General features: G+C 44.9%; 1 long non-coding RNA gene across 2 annotated transcripts; it reads left to right on the top strand.

The window, feature by feature from the left end:
- The first annotated feature begins 2374 nt into the window (after positions 1-2374).
- LOC147995533 (uncharacterized) lies at positions 2375-18571 on the top strand. 2 transcript variants are annotated; one of them, XR_015684431.1, is made up of 5 exons: positions 2375-2514; positions 7169-7226; positions 9087-9209; positions 14937-15013; positions 17686-18555. It is a non-coding gene; the product is annotated as an uncharacterized LOC147995533 (long non-coding RNA). The 2 variants fall into 2 exon arrangements; XR_015684432.1 differs by lacking the exons at positions 2375-2514; positions 7169-7226; positions 9087-9209 and adding an exon at positions 12139-12395 and having other exon boundaries at positions 17686-18571.
- Positions 18572-18910: the final 339 nt, after the last annotated feature.

The raw sequence follows: 18910 nt of genomic DNA, 5'->3' as shown, positions 1-18910 counted from the left end.
TACAGTCATCTGTGTTATTACCCGCCTCCAAAGCTCTCTTGATAAATACCAGTGCCTTCTCCTCCCAGTTCCCAGGCAGCCACAACCATTTTGTTTGCACACGTGGCCTTACTTCTCTGACCACACTCACAGATCAAGGACAGGCACCTGACATGGGCCAGTAGAAAGTCAGAGACCTTTGATTAGAACCAAGAAAGCCAACCACATGGCGATCTGAAGAACTGGCGCTCCTGGTTTTCCATGAGGGAATTCTGTGTACAGCTGTGAGATGCTGACTTGCAGGACGAGCTGGTCTACCTGACGAGGGACTCTGAAGCCAGTGTCCTCCTCTGACGGCCAATCAGGTCCAACGATAGCCCTGCACAATTTATAAGTAAGCTTTTTAATCCTTCCTTAGGATTCATGGGCAATAAATTTTAATTTGTTTGCTGTCATCAAACTACTTGCTAAAAGGGAAATATTTAGAACAAATTCTCTATAAGTAATGTATCATATTTGAGTAGAACACTCAAAAAACTTTTTAGAACACTCACAAATTACTTCAATTTTTCCACTATCAATTTATTTTTCCCTTGTGTGCATGTGTGCATGTGTGCATACATGCATGCATGAGTGTGTGTATGTCACATGTGTGCAGGTGCCTGTGCACATGTGTGCACATGCCTGTGGAGACCAGGGGTCGATGTCAAGGGTCTTTCTCAACCGCTTGTCACCTTATATTTTGAAGCAAGGTTTCCCACTAGAGACTGCTGGTTCAGTAAGTCAAGCTAGCCAGCTTGCTCCAGGAATCTCCTGTCTCCACCTCTTAAGAGTAAGGCTAATGGCTGGCCACCATGCTGCCCGGCTTTTACATGGGTACTAGGAATCTAAAGGCCAGTTTTCAAAAGCATAGAAATGCCACCAACTCATTCTTCCTTTACCTGTCTTCACCGTTTCCAGTAGAGGAGTTGAGAAGTTACATCAAAACCAAGCTGAAAGGGAGAGTGACCTGAAGCTCCAACTCAGCTTCGGAATGCATCTCAAGATTCAGTGTGTGTGTGTGTGTGTGTGTGTGTGTGTGTGTGTGTGTGTGTGTGTGAGAGAGAGAAGAGAGAGAGAGAGAATCACACTTTCCAAAGCAACTCATCAGAAGGCCCCTTTGTACCTCTCTGTGAAATTAACCAAGGCTCTTGTGTTTGTGAGTCACCCTGGTCCTGATGTCCATCAACTTCTAGCAGAGGAAAAGATGAGCATTCCCAGCCTCTCATGTTCAACGCAGCTCGAAGCTTGGCTTCATTTATCCTCCTTCCAAGCTAGGCTAGGCCACGCCCCACAAGTCATTAGCAACCCTCCTCCTCCTCCCTTTTCCCCCTCCCCCTCCTCCCCCTCCACTCCCCTCCCCCTCTTCTCCCCCTCCCCCCTCCCCCTTCTCCTCCCCTTCCTCCCCTTCCTCCTCCCCTTCCAGAGTACTGAAACGTGGCCTAGGGCATACTAGACAGGCACTTCACCACTGAGCTCTACTCTTAGCTCTTTAATTTCCTCTTAAATTAGGCTAGGAATTGACTCTAATTATAGATCTAGAGATAGGTGGTGAGAATGGGGCCTGAGGGAACTGGCTTCCTCTCTGAAGGTAACCTCCTCAAACTGGGGGTTTCCAGTAGCACTGAATAGAGGTGCAAAAGCATCAGCTGCCAAGAAAGCTAAGAACTGGACATCTGGGCTCCTTGAGCTCCTTCTACTCTGCATCCTACTGGACTTTAATTTTATAAACCCCAATCTTTCTAGATCGGCACGTCAGATAATGCTCGTGTAAGAGGCAGAGTAAGAATGTCTTTCAAGTGGGCAGTCAGTAAGACCCAGTGTTGTTTTCTCTGTCTGAGTTTTGAGCGCCATTTGTCTCTTACACGCTCACACTTGGGGTTTCGATGAATGTTCTAAAGTGGAAACCTAGAGATCTTTACTGCTCAGTCTCTCTATGGAAGTGCCTAACCCCAGCACACAGCTCTGGAGTTCTCCATGCAGCCCTTCACACTGTCCTGTGACAACCAGGGGTCCTCTGCCGCCCACCTTGATTCTAATGTGCTTTCTTTTTATTAACTATTTTGCTACCAAAGGCATGGGATTTCAGAGTTCTATCTCTGATATTAACTGGTTTTAACCTTTTTTTTTTTTTCACAAAAAATAATGAGTCTGGATGACCAGAGCCTCCTGGTTTACCTACGAGTCTCTTTTGCTATTAATGCCCCATTGCCAGCTTTTGAATGTGTCAGTATTCCTAAGTTTGAGCATCAGCAACCAATTCTATGTATTTTAGCAAGAAAAGGACTTACTGAGAAATACCAAGTAGGTTGCAACATCCCCGAGAAAGCTAAGGTCAGGCTCAGGAAGCAGACAGGAGCAAAGGCAGCTGACAGCAGAAAGCTAAGGACCACTGAAGCATTGCTTCCAGAACTCTGACGGGGAGACGAAGTTGCTACCTCAGGGGAAGTTTCTCTGCTAGACCCCTCCCCCGGACTATTAACATCATCAGTGCAGGCAAGTAACATGATGGTCCCCGTGTCTTTGTACCACTCCTCTGGGTTCAGTGTCACAGAAAGACTAGACATACCTCATGTCTTGCCTTTCTAGAAGAAAAAATAAAAATAGGGCCGTTTCCTGTTTCCATGATGAGCAAAGTATTTGATTACTGAGTGACAAGTTCATAAACACACACACACACACACACACACACACCTTGTGCGTGCGTGCGTGTGCGTGTGTGTGTGTGTGTGTGTGTGTGTGTGTGTGTGTATGTGTTAGAGAGAGTCCAGTCAAGCACGCTTTCAAGACTTGTTATTTTCTTTTGATGGCCTATTTATTTTGTAGCCATGCTATGCGTGTGTATGTGGCATTTGTGTGTGTGTGTAGTGTTACATATATGTGGCATATGTGCTTATCAGTGTATGCATATGTACTTGTGCATGCTGGGTGTGTTTATGTACATGTGCGTGGAGACAGAGGTTGACTTTGGGTGTCCTCCCTGATTGCTGTCTACCTTTAAAGTTTTGCTGTTTATTTATCATGCGTGCCTGCGTTGGAGGACCACAGCACGGCAACTTGGGGGAATTGTTCTCTTCTTCCACCCTGTCGGTTCTTGGACCTGAATGCACGTCCTGGAGCTTGGTGCCTTCCTGCTGAGCCACCTTGCTGGTCTTCTCACTGAATCTAAAGTTCTTAGATTCAGCTAGGCTGACTGACCAATGAGCTTCGGGCATCTGCTGTTGCTTCTCCATGCCTCTTTGTCCCCTCCAATGCTAGTCACAGGCATGTTACCGTGCTTAGCTTTGCAGTGCACTCTGGGTATCCAAACTCTCGTCTTCCTGCACGTGTGGCAGCAGGTGCATTTCCTGATCAGCCATTCCCGAAGACCTATAAAGAGATTTTTACTTTCAACTGTTCCATGATTTAAAACAACAAACAACAAACAACAACAAAAATAAATAAATAAATAAACAAAAAACCAGTGGTCCAAATTCTCTTCCCCTTCAGAAAGTTCGATTTTCTTCCTTTACTTTTTTCCGTTTCATTGTCCTCAATAAAGTTCATCAAAGTTTCTAAAACAAATTTCCCATAGGGATTTGATTGTGATCACAGTATGTGTATGAATATGTTTGTGGAATAGCTTTAAATTTATACAGCCCTGAACCTTTGTATCCAACAACATGGTACGTCTCAATTTTTAAGTGTCCTTTTCTACCTTTGAGTAATATCACATGTTGTCTTCACATGCAGTTGGCGCACTTCTTCATTTATGATCTTGTTGTTATGGAAATTGGGATTGGCCCGGTCTATGTTTCCTTTGAGAATTTCAAGCCCTTCCTGATGCCCATTTGAAATCGGGAGGCACCATTTACAATGCAAATGGCTCCAGGGTTCTTTTTTTTTTTTTTTTTTTTACATTTTATTTTTTTTTTTTAACTTGAGTATTTCTTATATACATTTCGAGTGTTATTCCCTTTCCCGGTATCCGGGCAAACATCCCCCTCCCCCCTCCCCTTCCTTATGGGTGTTCCCCTCCCAACCCTCCCCCCATTGCCGCCCTCCCCCCACCAGTCTAGTTCACTGGGGGTTCAGTCTTAGCAGGACCCAGGGCTTCCCCTTCCACTGGTGCTCTTACTAGGATATTCATTGCTACCTATGGGGTCAGAGTCCAGGGTCAGTCCATGTATAGTCTTTAGGTAGTGGCTTAGTCCCCGGAAGCTCTGGTTGCTTGGTATTGTTGTACATATGGGGTCTCGAGCCCCTTCAAGCTCTTTCAGTTCTTTCTCTGATTCCTTCAACGGGGGTCCTATTCTCAGTTCAGTGGTTTGCTGCTGGCATTCGCCTCTGTATTTGCTGTATTCTGGCTGTGTCTCTCAGGAGAGATCTACATCCGGCTCCTGTCGGTCTGCACTTCTTTGCTTCATCCATCTTGTCTAATTGGGTGGCTGTATATGTATGGGCCACATGTGGGGCAGGCTCTGAATGGGTGTTCCTTCAGTCTCTGTTTTAATCTTTGCCTCTCTATTCCCTGCCAAGGGTATTCTTGTTCCCCTTTTAAAGAAGGAGTGAAGCATTCACATTTTGATCATCCGTCTTGAGTTTCATGTGTTCTAGGCATCTAGGGTAATTCAAGCATTTGGGCTAATAGCCACTTATCAATGAGTGCATACCATGTATGTCTTTCTGTGATTGGGTTAGCTCACTCAGGATGATATTTTCCAGTTCCAACCATTTGCCTATGAATTTCATAAAGTCGTTGTTTTTGATAGCTGAGTAATATTCCATTGTGTAGATGTACCACATTTTCTGTATCCATTCCTCTGTTGAAGGGCATCTGGGTTCTTTCCAGCTTCTGGCTATTATAAATAAGGCTGCAATGAACATAGTGGAGCATGTGTCTTTTTTATACGTTGGGGCATCTTTTGGGTATATGCCCAAGAGAGGTATAGCTGGATCCTCAGGCAGTTCAATGTCCAATTTTCTGAGGATCCTCCAGACTGATTTCCAGAATGGTTGTACCAGTATGCAATCCCACCAACAATGGAGGAGTGTTCCTCTTTCTCCACATCCTCGCCAGCATCTGCTGTCACCTGAGTTTTTGATCTTAGCCATTCTCACTGGTGTGAGGTGAAATCTCAGGGTTGTTTTGATTTGCATTTCCCTTATGACTAAAGATGTTGAACATTTCTTTAGGTGTTTCTCAGCCATTCGGCATTCCTCAGCTGTGAATTCTTTGTTTAGCTCTGAACCCCATTTTTTAATAGGGTTATTTGTTTCCCTGCGGTCTAACTTCTTGAGTTCTTTGTATATTTTGGATATAAGGCCTCTATCTGTTGTAGGATTGGTAAAGATCTTTTCCCAATCTGTTGGTTGCCGTTTTGTCCTAACCACCGTGTCCTTTGCCTTACAGAAGCTTTGCAGTTTTATGAGATCCCATTTGTCGATTCTTGATCTTAGAGCATAAGCCATTGGTGTTTTGTTCAGGAAATTTTTTCCAGTACCCATGTGTTCCAGATGCTTCCCTAGTTTTTCTTCTATTAGTTTGAGTGTGTCTGGTTTGATGTGGAGGTCCTTGATCCACTTGGACTTAAGCTTTGTACAGGGTGATAAGCATGGATCGACCTGCATTCTTCTACATGTTGACCTCCAGTTGAACCAGCACCATTTGCTGAAAATGCTATCTTTTTTCCATTTGATGGTTTTGGCTCCTTTGTCAAAAAATCAAGTGACCATAGGTGTGTGGGTTCATTTCTGGGTCTTCAATTCTATTCCATTGGTCTATCTGTCTGTCTCTGTACCAATACCATGCAGTTTTTATCACTATTGCTCTGTAATACTGCTTGAGTTCAGGGATAGTGATTCCCCCTGAAGTCCTTTTATTGTTGAGGATAGCTTTAGCTATCCTGAGTTTTTTGTTATTCCAGATGAATTTGCAAATTGTTCTAACTCCTTGAAGAATTGGATTGGTATTTTGATGGGGATTGCATTGAATCTGTAGATTGCTTTTGGTAAAATGGCCATTTTTACTATATTAATCCTGCCAATCCATGAGCATGGGAGATCTTTCCATCTTCTGAGGTCTTCTTCAATTTCCTTCTTCAGTGTCTTGAAGTTCTTATTGTACAGATCTTTTAATTGCTTTGTTAAAGTCACACCGAGGTACTTTATATTATTTGGGTCTATTATGAAGGGTGTCGTTTCCCTAATTTCTTTCTCGGCTTGTTTCTCTTTTGTATAGAGGAAGGCAACTGATTTATTTGAGTTAATTTTATACCCAGCCACTTTGCTGAAGTTGTTTATCAGCTTTAGTAGTTCTCTGGTGGAACTTTTGGGATCACTTAAATATACTATCATATCATCTGCAAATAGTGATATTTTGACTTCTTCTTTTCCGATCTGTATCCCCTTGACCTCCTTTTGTTGTCTGATTGCTCTGGCTAGAACTTCAAGAACTATATTGAATAAGTAGGGAGAGAGTGGGCAGCCTTGTCTAGTCCCTGATTTTAGTGGGATTGCTTTAAGTTTCTCTCCATTTAGTTTAATGTTAGCAACTGGTTTGCTGTATATGGCTTTTACTATGTTCAGGTATGGGCCTTGAATTCCTATTCTTTCCAGGACTTTTATCATGAAGGGGTGTTGAATTTTGTCAAATGCTTTCTCAGCGTCTAATGAAATGATCATGTGGTTTTTGTTCTTTCAGTTTGTTTATATAATGGATCTCGTTGATGGTTTTCCGTATATTAAACCATCCCTGCATGCCTGGGATGAAGCCTACTTGATCATGGTGGATGATTGTTTTGATGTGCTCTTGGATTCGGTTTGCCAGAATTTTGTTGAGTATTTTTGCGTCAATATTCATAAGGGAAATTGGTCTGAAGTTCTCTTTCTTTGTTGTGTCTTTGTGTGGTTTAGGTATAAGAGTAATTGTAGCTTCGTAGAAGGAATTCGGTAGTGATCCATCTGTTTCAATTTTGTGGAATAGTTTGGATAATATTGGTATGAGGTCTTCTATGAAGGTTTGATAGAATTCTGCACTAAACCCGTCTGGACCTGGGCTCTTTTTGGTTGGGAGACCTTTAATGACTGCTTCTATTTCCTAAGGAGTTATGGGGTTGTTTAACTGGTTTATCTGTTCCTGATTTAACTTCGGTACCTGGTATCTGTCTAGGAAATTGTCCATTTCCTGAAGATTTTCAAGTTTTGTTGAATATTCCTCATTCGACCACGTAAGTCTCCGAACTGAACTCTTCCTAAATGTACCCAACTGCTGTTATTGAATTAAATCTTAGCTTTCGAAGTAACATAAACTTGAATTTGAAGGTTTAAGGAAAATAAATCCCAGTAGGAGGAAAGAGGAAGAGAAAGAGGGGAGGGGAGGGGGAGGGGAGAGAAGGGGGAGGGAGAGAGGGAGAGGGAGAGGAAGACAAACTGAAGGACAGAACAGAAAGTGCGCGGGTGCTACAGTGCCTCCTAGTGGATGCAATGAAGCATGGCTTCCTTTACCAAGAATGACCCCAGTCTCATCTACAGGCAACTAGAAGCCTTTGTGGTTAGCTAGGTCAAAAGGAAAGAGAACTAACTGAAGAAGGAAAAGAAGAAATGATTTGTTCAAGTTCCTATGGTTGGCCAAGATTTTTCACTCCTCAACCTTCCTTAGTTCTTTAAGAATTCTGCTTCCTTCTTACTGCAACTTGATATGCCTTGGGGCTAGACGATAACCTTAGAATGCCTGGCCTTCTGGAAGGAAAGTGGAGGAGGCGTGGGAAGAGAGGAGGGGAAGGGGAGGGGGAGGGGCCAGGAGAAGAGGACGGAGGCAGAAAGTAAGAAGGGGATGGGATTCCTGCTTTGTTTTCAGCACATATAAAACAAGGGACTAAAGAAACACATATTTAAAAATTCAGCCTCTATATTCATACCCAATTTGCTTCCAAGCCTACCTTTAAAACTCCATCTACAGAAAATGAATTTGACCAGGTATCCATACACAGAAAGGTTCTCCATCACCATAAATTGACTCATGATGTGCTGAATTAACTGTTGAAATTTACCTAGAAAATAAGTTTACAAACCTGGCACAATTGAGACCATGTCATGCACAAAGACTCTTCCTTTCTTCCTTCCTTTCTTCCTTAATCTCCTCCTCCTCTTCCTCTTCCTCTCCCTCTCCTTCCTCCTCCCCCTCCCCCTCCCCTCCCCCTCCCCCCTCCCCCTCCCCCTCCTCATTCTTCCTTTTTCAAGACAGGGCAACACTATCCTAGAACTAGCTCTGTAGACCAGGCTGGCCTCAAACTCACAGAGATCCACCTGTGCCTGCCTCCCCAGTGCTGGGATTAAAGGCCTGTTCTACCACCAGGTGGCAAAGGCTTCCTTTCAAATTACCTGAATTTAAACCTGCTTCTTAGTTTTCTTTTATAGATTCATAGCTGAATTATCTTGAAAAATGACAATGAAGTATTAAAAAACATCCGCATAAACCAATACCTTTCAGAAAGATTACCTTTCCAAAGGCATGCAGAAGACCTAGCCCAGCGAAGGGAACCCAGATGCCCCAGGAGGGCGCTCTCACACCATTCCTGTATTGCATGCACAAGTCTCTAAATCCCAGGAAAACTGCTTCCCTGCTTCACTTTGGCTGGTCTTAGTTTTAGATGATAAAAAAACAGAGAAAACCGGGCACGGAGGCCCAGGAGTGTAGACTACTTGGGTGTCAAAGACAGGAGGATTGCTTGAGTTTTTGAGTTCAAGGTCAATGTGGGCTATTGTGAAAGACCCCGTTTCAACAACAGAAGGAATACACAAGCATTTTCTAAAACTATTCTGCTCCAAGATCAGACAAACCAATAGTTTAGGACCAGGAGTCAAACAGAACTGAATTAGAACTCCACTCCCGTCTCCTCACGTCACTGAACACGCAGGTGACTCTGAGTCAATGTTGCTTCTTTATGAAAATAGCACATTTCCCTCATAAGGGGTGATATTTTCTACCACCCTTATTAATATCTGAATATAATCAGATATTATATGATTATGATGTCATAATCTTGAATCAAAAATGTGTATTGCATATTTCTTTCTCTAAAACACAGACAAGCCATTACAGAAGAAATATTAATATTAGCTACTTGATGCTGAGGTGGAGAGGACCACAAACTTGAGACCTCCAAGGCTGCATAGTTCAAGCCAACCTAAAGCTTAAAAAGAACCAAGAGGTAAGTACGGGGCTCCGCAGCAGAGCACTGCAGTGTATATAAAAATCGCAGAATTAACACAATAGATATTCACAGTCACTGGCATTTAAACCTTCTAAAACGGGTGATCTGCTCTAACAATGGTGCTACTATAAACAACCTTCCTGTGAGGCTGCTTTCCATGAAGAATGTGGCCTTGCTCCACAAGAAACAAAGTCCTACTGTTCTAGTTACAATGAATAAATCTGGTAGGGCAATCATTTATCTATCTAAGAAATCTTTGTATGTAAACGTGTCACTCCACTTATTTAATGGTCCAAAGGCAAGGCTCTTGCTTTCTCAGCTCTGGTCTCCCTCCCACTGGAGCCTTCATAAAGTTAGTAGACTAGATGCATAGGAAGTAGAAAGACCATCTTAGCCTGTTCCTTGGTGCAGTTAAATTGTGTCCTATGCAACCGTTGAACTTACTGTGCTTCATCTGGACAAAGCAACTGTCAAAAGAAACCCATCCCTACTACATTCAGCTAAGGAGGGCACACTGAAGGGTGGGTAATGGCAGGCCACAGAGTTGGTGTCTTACGGATACAATGCATGGAGAATTTGTGACATTGCCACTGTCACAATGTAGCATAGCACATTACATCCCTGTCTTGACATTGTTGGAGTAAATACGGCCACCCCACCATGCTGTTACATTTGTGAAAGTACAGCACAATTTTGTACAATACAGAATGCTTTCTAAGGACAATAAAGGACCTTGTTACCCATATCTGCGTTGCTAGGTTAGTATTTTTGTCTTTATTTTACAGTGTAGCCCTACTTATTAAGAAAAGCAAATCAGGAGGGGCTGGGGATGTAGCTCAATCGGTAAAGTGCTTGCCTAACATGCACCAAGCTCGCCTTCAATCCCAACACCTTCAATCGCAACCCCACAAAAACCAAGTGTGGTAGAGTCTGGTAAGCATCCAGGAGTTAGATGCAGGAGGATCAGAAATTCAACGTCAGGGCTGGAGAGATGGCTCAGAGGTTAAGAGCACTGACTGCTCTTCCAGAGGTCCTGAGTTCAATTCTCAGCAACCACATGGTGGCTCGCAGCCATCCATAATGGGATCTGATGCCCTCTTCTGGTGTGTCTGAAGACAGCTACAGTGTACTCATACACATAAAATAAATAAATAATTCTTTAAAAAAAATTCAAGGTCATCCTCAGCTACATATGGGTTATGTGAGATCTTTTCCAAAAAAAATGGAGAAGGCAGGTGACGATTTGCCTCAGAGATTAATCATGCTTGCTGCACAACTATGAGGCCCTGAGTTCAGATCCTAGCACCCGTGGAACCAGCCATGTGTGTAACTCCGGAGATGTAGAAGCTAAGAGAGGGGAGACTCACTGGGGCCTATTGACTGCCCACCCAGTGAGAAAAGCAGTGGACCCCTGGCTATAGACAGACTCTCCTCCCACAGAATGAGGTAGAGAGAGACACAAAATGCCCAAAACCCTGGTCTGACCTCCTCATGCATGAGCAGAGAGACAACATAGACCATTAAAAAAAAAAAAAAAAAAGGAGTTTACTTAAAAGTTTGCCATGTTAGGCCAACAGCAGCCTCATATTGCTATATTTACAGTTCTCAAGAGGCGGTGTCACAGAGCCATTAGCCCATACTATTGAAGCCTGAGAAAGTACACTTGCCTGTTGTTAGTGACCATGGTTACAGTCTTTAAGCCACTCAACCCAAAACAAAACTTCAACAGCGTTTAGACAGAGAGGAGTAGGAGAGCCGGGGAGGGGCTGGTCTGTTTGCACATGGTCTCTCGCCTGTGGGAACAGTTCTTGAAGTATGCAGAGGACATCAGTTCTACAGAAAGCAGGAGGCTACACTGTCAAGGACGTTTGAGAACGTTTGCCTAGCATTTTATCTCCTCAGATCCACAGTGCACACCAGTAAACTACAGGCTGTAAAGAACACTGCTCGGGGCTGGGGATTTAGCTCAGTGGTAGAGCGCTTGCCTAGGAAGCACAAGGCCCTGGGTTCGGTCCCCAGCTCCGAAAAAAAGAACAAAAAAAGAACACTGCTCAATACTGTTTTTCCTCGCAAAATGTATTTAACCGACGCGCTACCTACCTATAAACACCTTGCAAGACTAATAGGTTCTGCGGCCATGGACTTGAGGAAACTGTCTCTCTGTGTTGAAAGGCTTCTCCCTCTTATTTCTTCACCCAAAAAATACAACTAACCAACCAACCAAACAAACCACCTCACCTCCAAATCCTGCAGTTTCAGAAAGTTTCATGATTTTATGTCTATAAGAGGCACCCTGGAAATGTCTGAAGTGTTGATATAAAAGCCCATAAGCAGATATTCAAGTGCAGTTTGACCAGATGGAAAGGGAAGAGAAAAACATAATGTTGGAGTCACCAACATGTAGTGATTTTCCTTAGAGTTTTGTACAAATGTTTCCAGTATTGGTTTTCCCTTAATTCCTTTTGGGGGATCTATTTCATGTATTTCCAATTCTCTCCTCTAGATGGCAATAGAGGTGAAAAAATGCCCGAAGGTCTGGGTTCTCAGGTTTCAGTGGCATCAAATGACCATAGACTACTGTCCTCCAAACACAGGCCTGTTTCTAGACAGCATGTCACTACGCAGCCCCGGCTGGCCTTGAGTGCATCAAAATCCACCTGTCTCTGCTTTTGCCTTCTAAGTGCTGGGATTAAAGGTGTATGCCCACCATGCCTGGCCAACAAGTTTCCCACCGCTCCTCAAATATATTGAATCACATAGCAAAAGATTAGTGACAATGGATGAGGGAATTGAACCTCCCCTCCATGTATGTGTCCCTTACATGCTTATGATGTTGTCTGTATCTTAAAAATAGTGTTAGCTGTGCTCTTCTTAGGTCCTGCAGCCAGCTGGCTACAGAGGCATGTGATACGGCCCAAAGCCGAGTCACCTGGTTTGCTGACATATGGCTTCATTTAAGATCTGTAGCAACAGGGTTGAGGATTTAGCTCAGTGGTAGAGCGCTTGCCTAGCAAGCGTAAGGCCCTGGGTTGGGTCCCCAGCTCCGGAAAAAAAAAAAAAAAAAAGATCTGTAGCAACGCTAGGTCTGATCCTCTTGTCAACTGACGCTTTGAGCCAGCTGTAAAGGGGTCCCTGTACTACTGGACGCTGTGCTGAACTGAAGCTCGGGATGTTAGCAGAAAGGTAACACTTCATTAAAAGTGTGCAATTTATGGTTGAATTAATAAAGCAGGAGAAAAGGAGTGGAACGGGCCCAGAGAGGAGACCTTTATGCTCTATATCAAAGTCCCACTAGGGATATTTTAAAAGCCTTACCCTTCACTGCTTCATTGAATCTCATCATTAAACAATAAAATGGGGTCTACCAGCAAGATGTTCTCCACAGAATCTGCTGACAGGGAAAAACAAGGAGGCCAGCCCCTGTAACGGATGGCATTTCAAGGGCTCTACAGTGCTCCAAAGGACTCTAAATTGTCCATGTGCAGTGAACTGGACAGAGGCTAAAAGGTGGCCTATACCTTCAAAAGTGGTAAAATGGAAAATCTCTGTGGGAAATTATATATATATATATATATATATATATATATATATATATATATCATATGTATATATCATATGTATATACCATATGTAAAACTGTCTTTGGCCCAAACAAGGAACTAAGTGGATATCAGTTCGTATATTTTTTTAAATCAATTTTGAATACATCACAGGATTTTTAAATTCTCTCTCTCTTTCTCTCTCTTTTCTCTCTCTCTCAATTTTAAAAGGTATGGGGAAAGGAAGAGTTGAGACAGTATTTCATGCAACCCAAGCTGGCTTCATATTTGTTATGGAACCAAAGCTGGCTTTGACTTCCTGCACCTCTGCCTCCACCTCCCTAGTACATGGGTATATACCACCATGCCGAACTCCTTCCTCCCCCTCCTCCTCCTCCTCCTCCTCCCCTCCTCCCCCTCCTCCTCCTCCTCCCCCTCCTCCTTCCCCTCCTCCTCCCCCTCCTCCTCCTCCCCCCTCCTCCCCCTCCTCCTCCTCTTCCTCCTCCCTCCCTCCTCTTCCTCCTGGTCCTGCTCCTCCTGCTCCTCCTGCTCCTCCCCCTTCCTCCCCCTGCAGTCATTCCAGGAAATTGCTCTTAACATCACGCCTGTCCTTGAATGAATACCTAGAGTAATTAGGTGTGTGTTGAAATCAGTTAATATTATGGCCAATTGGCCTGACTCCCTTTCCCAGGCCACTCTTGGGTGCTCCGAGATCACTGTATACTTTCCCATGGGCTCTGAGCGTCACGACAAAATCAAATCCTAAAGTGAGCAGGACAAGAAGCATGGAAATAAATGCTACACACTGGGTAGGAGCAGGAGCCTGGATGGGCAAGTGGCTCTGTACTTGCTCTGTAGCCAAAGCCCTGGGATGACGCCCAGCCTCCATGCTTCTTAAGGACAGTAATACCCTGAGTACAAGCCAGTGGTCCTTAGCACAGTCAACCCCGAGACTCGGGAGTGTCAGAGAAGTGATAGACTCTTCCTGACTAGTTATCCATGTGACCTGCCTAGACCACCATTCCCAGATCTCTGTTATCTTTAAATGTGCTCAAGAGAGGTCCTTCCGGTGAGCTATGGTCCTTGGATTCTCTTCCTTAGGCACGACTCAGTATCTCATTCCTCAGTATGATGCATGGTAATATAAGAAACAGACATTTGAGACGCTGGAGAGATGGCTCAGGTATTAAGAGCATGGGCTGCTGCTCTTCCAGAAGATACTATTTGATCTCTAGCACCCACATGACAGGTCACAACTATCTCTAACTCCAGTTTCAGATACCCTTCTTTGACCTCTGTGGGAACCAGCTATACCCACGGTACACAGACACACAGGCAGGCAAAATATTCATATACATAAAATCTAAGAAGAGATAGAACCCAATCAGAGTAGTACAGGCCTGTCGTCCCAGCACTCGGGAGGCAGAGGCTAGCAGATCTGTTAAGCGTTCAAGTCAAACCTGGTCAATATAGTGTGAGTTCAGGACAGACAGAGCTGCATAGTGAGACCGAGTCTCAGAAAGAGGAGGAGGAGGGGGGGAGGAGGAGGGGAGAGGAGGAGGGGGAGGAGGAGGGGGAGGAGGGGGAGGAAGAGGGGAGGAGCAGGGGGAGGGGGAGGGGAGGGAAAGGAGGAATAGGAGGAGGGGGAAGAGGAGGAGGAGGGGGAGGAAGAGGAGGAAGGGGATGAAGATCCATAGCTATTTAACAGAGAAGAGTGGGTGTAGTTCAGTGACAGAGGGCTTGCCTAGCATGCACAAAACACTTGATTCAATCCCTAGCACCATCAAGGAACAATAAATATAACAGATTAATTGGCTTCCAATTTTGGTTCCTGGCAGACAACTCCAAAGCCCATGAAGGCCCCAGAGTGCTGAATGTCTTCTACTAATGAAACCACTGGGTGCCGGAGGCCCCTAACCAGCTTCAGGATAGAAACCGATCACCAAAATCCAGCCGCACCCTAGCTTTCTCGTTGTTGGAACCAAAATAACTTAAGGAAGGAAGGGTTTACTTTGTGGTCATTTTGAGGACATTCGGTCCGTCACAGCCCACAAGGCAGGCCAGCAAGAGAGTGAGATGGATAGTCACATTGCATGGTCACATTGTATGGGTCAGCCCCTTCTGAAGCAAAGCAAGATGCATACTGGTACTCTGCTTGCTTCTTCTGTTTTCTCTTTTTATTCAGGCTGGGACAGGGGATGATGTCATGGACTTGAGACTGGGTCTTCCTCTTTGGAAAAGCCTTCACAGACCTGTGCACAGGTGAGTCTCTAGCTGCAGTCAATGATAATGAAAACCCAAGTCACCAACCCCCAGCCTCTAGTAAAGGAGGGAAGTGGAAGATTGGATTGGTTGCCAATGATCAGTGATGTACTCGATCGTGTTTATGTATGTAATACCACCTCCATAAAAGCCCACAGGACAGAACTTGGGGGTCGGTCTCCACATGGCTGAACATGTGGGTTCCCAGAGGGTGGCTTACTCTCCCACCCCCACCCCTGCCGCTCCCCCACACCCCAGCTTTTGCATCCATCTGGCTGATCATCTGCATCCTTTGTAATGAGTGGAAGTAAATGGAAGGTTTTCCTATTGTCTGGGTTGCTCTAGCAAACTAACGGATACTGGGGAGGAGCCATGGGAACCCCGGATCCGGGATAGTCAGTCAGGATCCTAGGCAACAACCTGCTATCTGCAATTGGTCTGAAATGGAGGACTCCTGTGGGACACTCCGGAATTTGTCAGTTCTGACGCTGCCTCCAGTAAACAACGTTAGAACTAAGCTAAATTGTAAGACGCAACGCTGTACCCCTGGAGAACGATTGTTGGAAAAAGAAATCCCCATACATTTTAGTGACCAGTATGTCACATTGGTTGAGTTTATAAAGAAGAGAAAAAAAAAATCACCCTATCACTTCCCACCCACACACCCACCCCAAGAAAAGGGCAGGCCCACTGACTCTGTCCGAAATTCAGTCTAGGTCCAGCTCACCCTGAACTATAGGAGGATTTCTGGCGGTTAGATAAAAGTCAGCATTCCTCAGGAACTTGTGGAACTGGTTCCCCTCTACCAAAAGGAATCATTTCCCTTACCTCTGGCAGAAGGGACACATGGTTCTATTGACTTGGACCTGTGGCTGTGTATCAAAACCCACGCCAGGCTCCCTCAGTCCCTATTCACAAGTACTTTCAGTACAGAAAAAAAAAAAAAGCTCCTATCCTGGACTTTCTCAACTTAGATGATACTCTCTATATAACCCCTGTCCCCCATGCCCCAGGTCCTGCTATTCTCCCCACCCCCTCTGGCTCCTCCCCTCTGCCCCTCTGGCTCCTCCCCTCTGCCCCCTCTGGCTCCTCCCCTCTGGCTCCCTCCTGCCCCTCCTCCCCTCTGGCTCCTCCTCCCTCACTCTCTCTATGGCTCTGCTTTCTCACTAACCCTCTCCCTTTCACTATTCTCTCTTCGCTCGCTATTCACCTTCCTCTCGAAGACAGCCCTAACCATGTCCAATCTGCTTCTCTTTCTCTCTGCTCTGGACTCTTCCAAATGCTTCTGGATACTTTCTCTCTCTTACGCATAATAAATACCTTCCCCTTAACCAAACCGTGGAACTGTCGTGTCAGCTTCTTACACACACACACACACACACACACACACACACATGCTTCATCCAAAACAGTTCCTCATGGATCCCATCTCATCACCGAGTCCCATGACACCTCTAATTCTTCACTTTCTAGCCAGAAAAATCTCAGTCTCCCCACAAAAACCGTGCTTCCTCTGCAGCCGCGATGAGTGCAGACAGGGCCAGCTCCTCTCTATACACACTGCCATGACATTGTTTCTCAGTCCTTTACCCTCTGAGACCCACTCCACAGAGTCATTGTGCCTTGCATCCTGTGCCCGCTGTCAGCCACTACCTATCTGTTCCTTTTTATCACCATCCCGTCTCTAGGCTGCTCTTTCTCAATCCCTGTATCTTCAATTTTGCCTCTCTACCAGTTCCTTCCTTCCTTCCTAGACTAAAAAATGCCACATTCCTTCCGTCTGAGCCTTCTCTCCTCCCCTGGTCATTGGTGTTTGTGGATGATTCTCTATATTCACTGTTTCAACTTGCTCACCTCCTGCACACTCCCCAGAATTGTCTCCTTCAAGATAATCTGGGATCTACACACAGTTAAATTCGAAGGACTTTTTTCCTTTTGACCCATGGCAACTCTTGGCATAACAGGCTCTTGGATCTTTCTCTTACCTGAACATCTATAACTCCCCCTCTCCCTCTCCTTTTTCCTCTCTCTGTCTTCCTCTTTCCTCTCCCTCCTTTTCTCTCCCTCTCCCCCTCCTCCCTCCCTCTCATCTCTCCCTCTCCTCTCCCCTCTCCTCTCCTTCCACTCCCTTTCCTCTCTCCCCCTCTTCTCTCCCCATCCTCTCTCCCCTCTTCCCTCCTCCTCCTCCCTTCCTCTCCTCTTCCCTCCCCCCTCTCTCCCTCCTCTCTTCCTACCCTCTTCCCTTCCCACTCTCTCTCCCTCCTCTCTTTCTCTCCTCTCCCTCTCTCTCCTCTCGCCTCCCCATCTCTCTCTTCCTCCTCCCCGTCCTCCTTCCCGCCCCCTTCTCTCTCCTCACCACCAACCACACCCCACCCAAACCAGTTTTCAGGCTTCTTTTCAAACCATTTCCTGGCAGCTCCATGTTTGTAGTGAGTAGGAATCTCACAGATGCCAGACTCCACAAACACCTATGCAAAAACGAAATCTGCGCCAGAGGAAATGTGATTTCCAAATCTAGACTTTCAGCATCCTTCCTGGCAGATTTAATCTGTCTAGATTTAATCTAGACGCTCTCAAGTGGATTCTGTGATTTGTCTGTCAACTGAAGTTGCATGAATATTCTAGTTCAGAATTTAATTTCAGACCTTCCTTCTCCTGTTCTTGCCTGGTAGGGCTCCTTGGATGGCCGCCCAAGGGAATGAGGAAGCAGATGAAGCCCACGTGTGATTGACTGCGGTGTTTTGAGGGTAGGGAAGGAGGCCCTACTGTTAGTCTGAGCCGTTAATACTGTTTCCTCAACACACGCTGGGCCCAGCGCATGCTCTGGGACATTGGGTCCAGCCAGCTGGCCCTGATGAAAGCAGTTTCTAGTCCTAGAAGGCTGGTATCTCTTGAAACCCAAGCCATCAATCTAGGAATAACCTTTCCTTTTCTAACCTTCCCAACTTTCCTAAAGCCGAAACTCTTTAACACAGTTCCTCATGTTGTGGTGACCCCTGACCCCAAACATAAAATTATTTTTGTTGCTATTTCATAACTGTAATTTTGCTACTGTTATGAATTGTAAGGTAAATATTTTTGAGGATAGAGGTTTGACAAAGGGGCCGTGACCGACTTTGAGAACCACTGCCTTACCACCTCTTCTTTCACACTGTGCTGCCTTGAATGAAAGTGGCTCCCATAGGCTCATATATTTGAATGCTTAGTCTTCTGATGGTAGAATTGTTTGACAGGGAGCATAGCCTCATTGGAGGTGTGTCCTTGTTAGAATAAGCGTGTCACTGGGAGTGGGCTTTGAGGTTTCAAAAACGCATGTCAGGTTCAGTCTGTCTGTCTGTTTGTCTGTCTGTCTGTCTCTCTCTCTCTCTTCTTTCTGCTTATTTATTTAGGATTTTTTATCAGGATTTATTAAGCTCTCAGCTACTTCTCTAGCACAATGCCTGCCTGCATGCTACCACATACCCCACCATGATGATAATGGTCTAACCTTAATGGTCTAACCTTCTGAAACTGTAATCAATCCCCCAATTACATGCTTTTTTAAAAAGAGTTGCCTTGATCATGGTGTCTTTCTTTTTTTTTTAAAGATTCATTTTATTTATTTACACTGTAGCTGTCTTCAGACACACCAGAAGAGGGCATCAGATCCCATTACAGATGGTTGTAAGCTACCATGTGGTTGCTGGATTTGAACTCAGGACCTCTGGAAGAGCAGTCAGTGCTCTTAACCACTGAACCATCTCTCCATATCCATTGTGGTGTCTTTTCATAGCAATAGAACACTAACCAAGGCACATATCAACTATTTCTTCACTCACCACAGAGGGAAAAGTAACCAAGTCACATTTATGCAGTTGTGCAGATTGGTTTGATTGGATCAGTTTTATCTCCAAGTTA

Source organism: Rattus norvegicus, chromosome 3 (assembly GCF_021556685.1).
Source record: "Rattus norvegicus strain SHRSP/BbbUtx chromosome 3, alternate assembly SHRSP_T2T, whole genome shotgun sequence".
Classification (NCBI taxonomy): Eukaryota; Metazoa; Chordata; class Mammalia; order Rodentia; family Muridae; genus Rattus; species Rattus norvegicus.
Note: the sequence above shows the minus strand (reverse complement) of the source record. Positions and strands in the feature narration are given on the sequence as shown.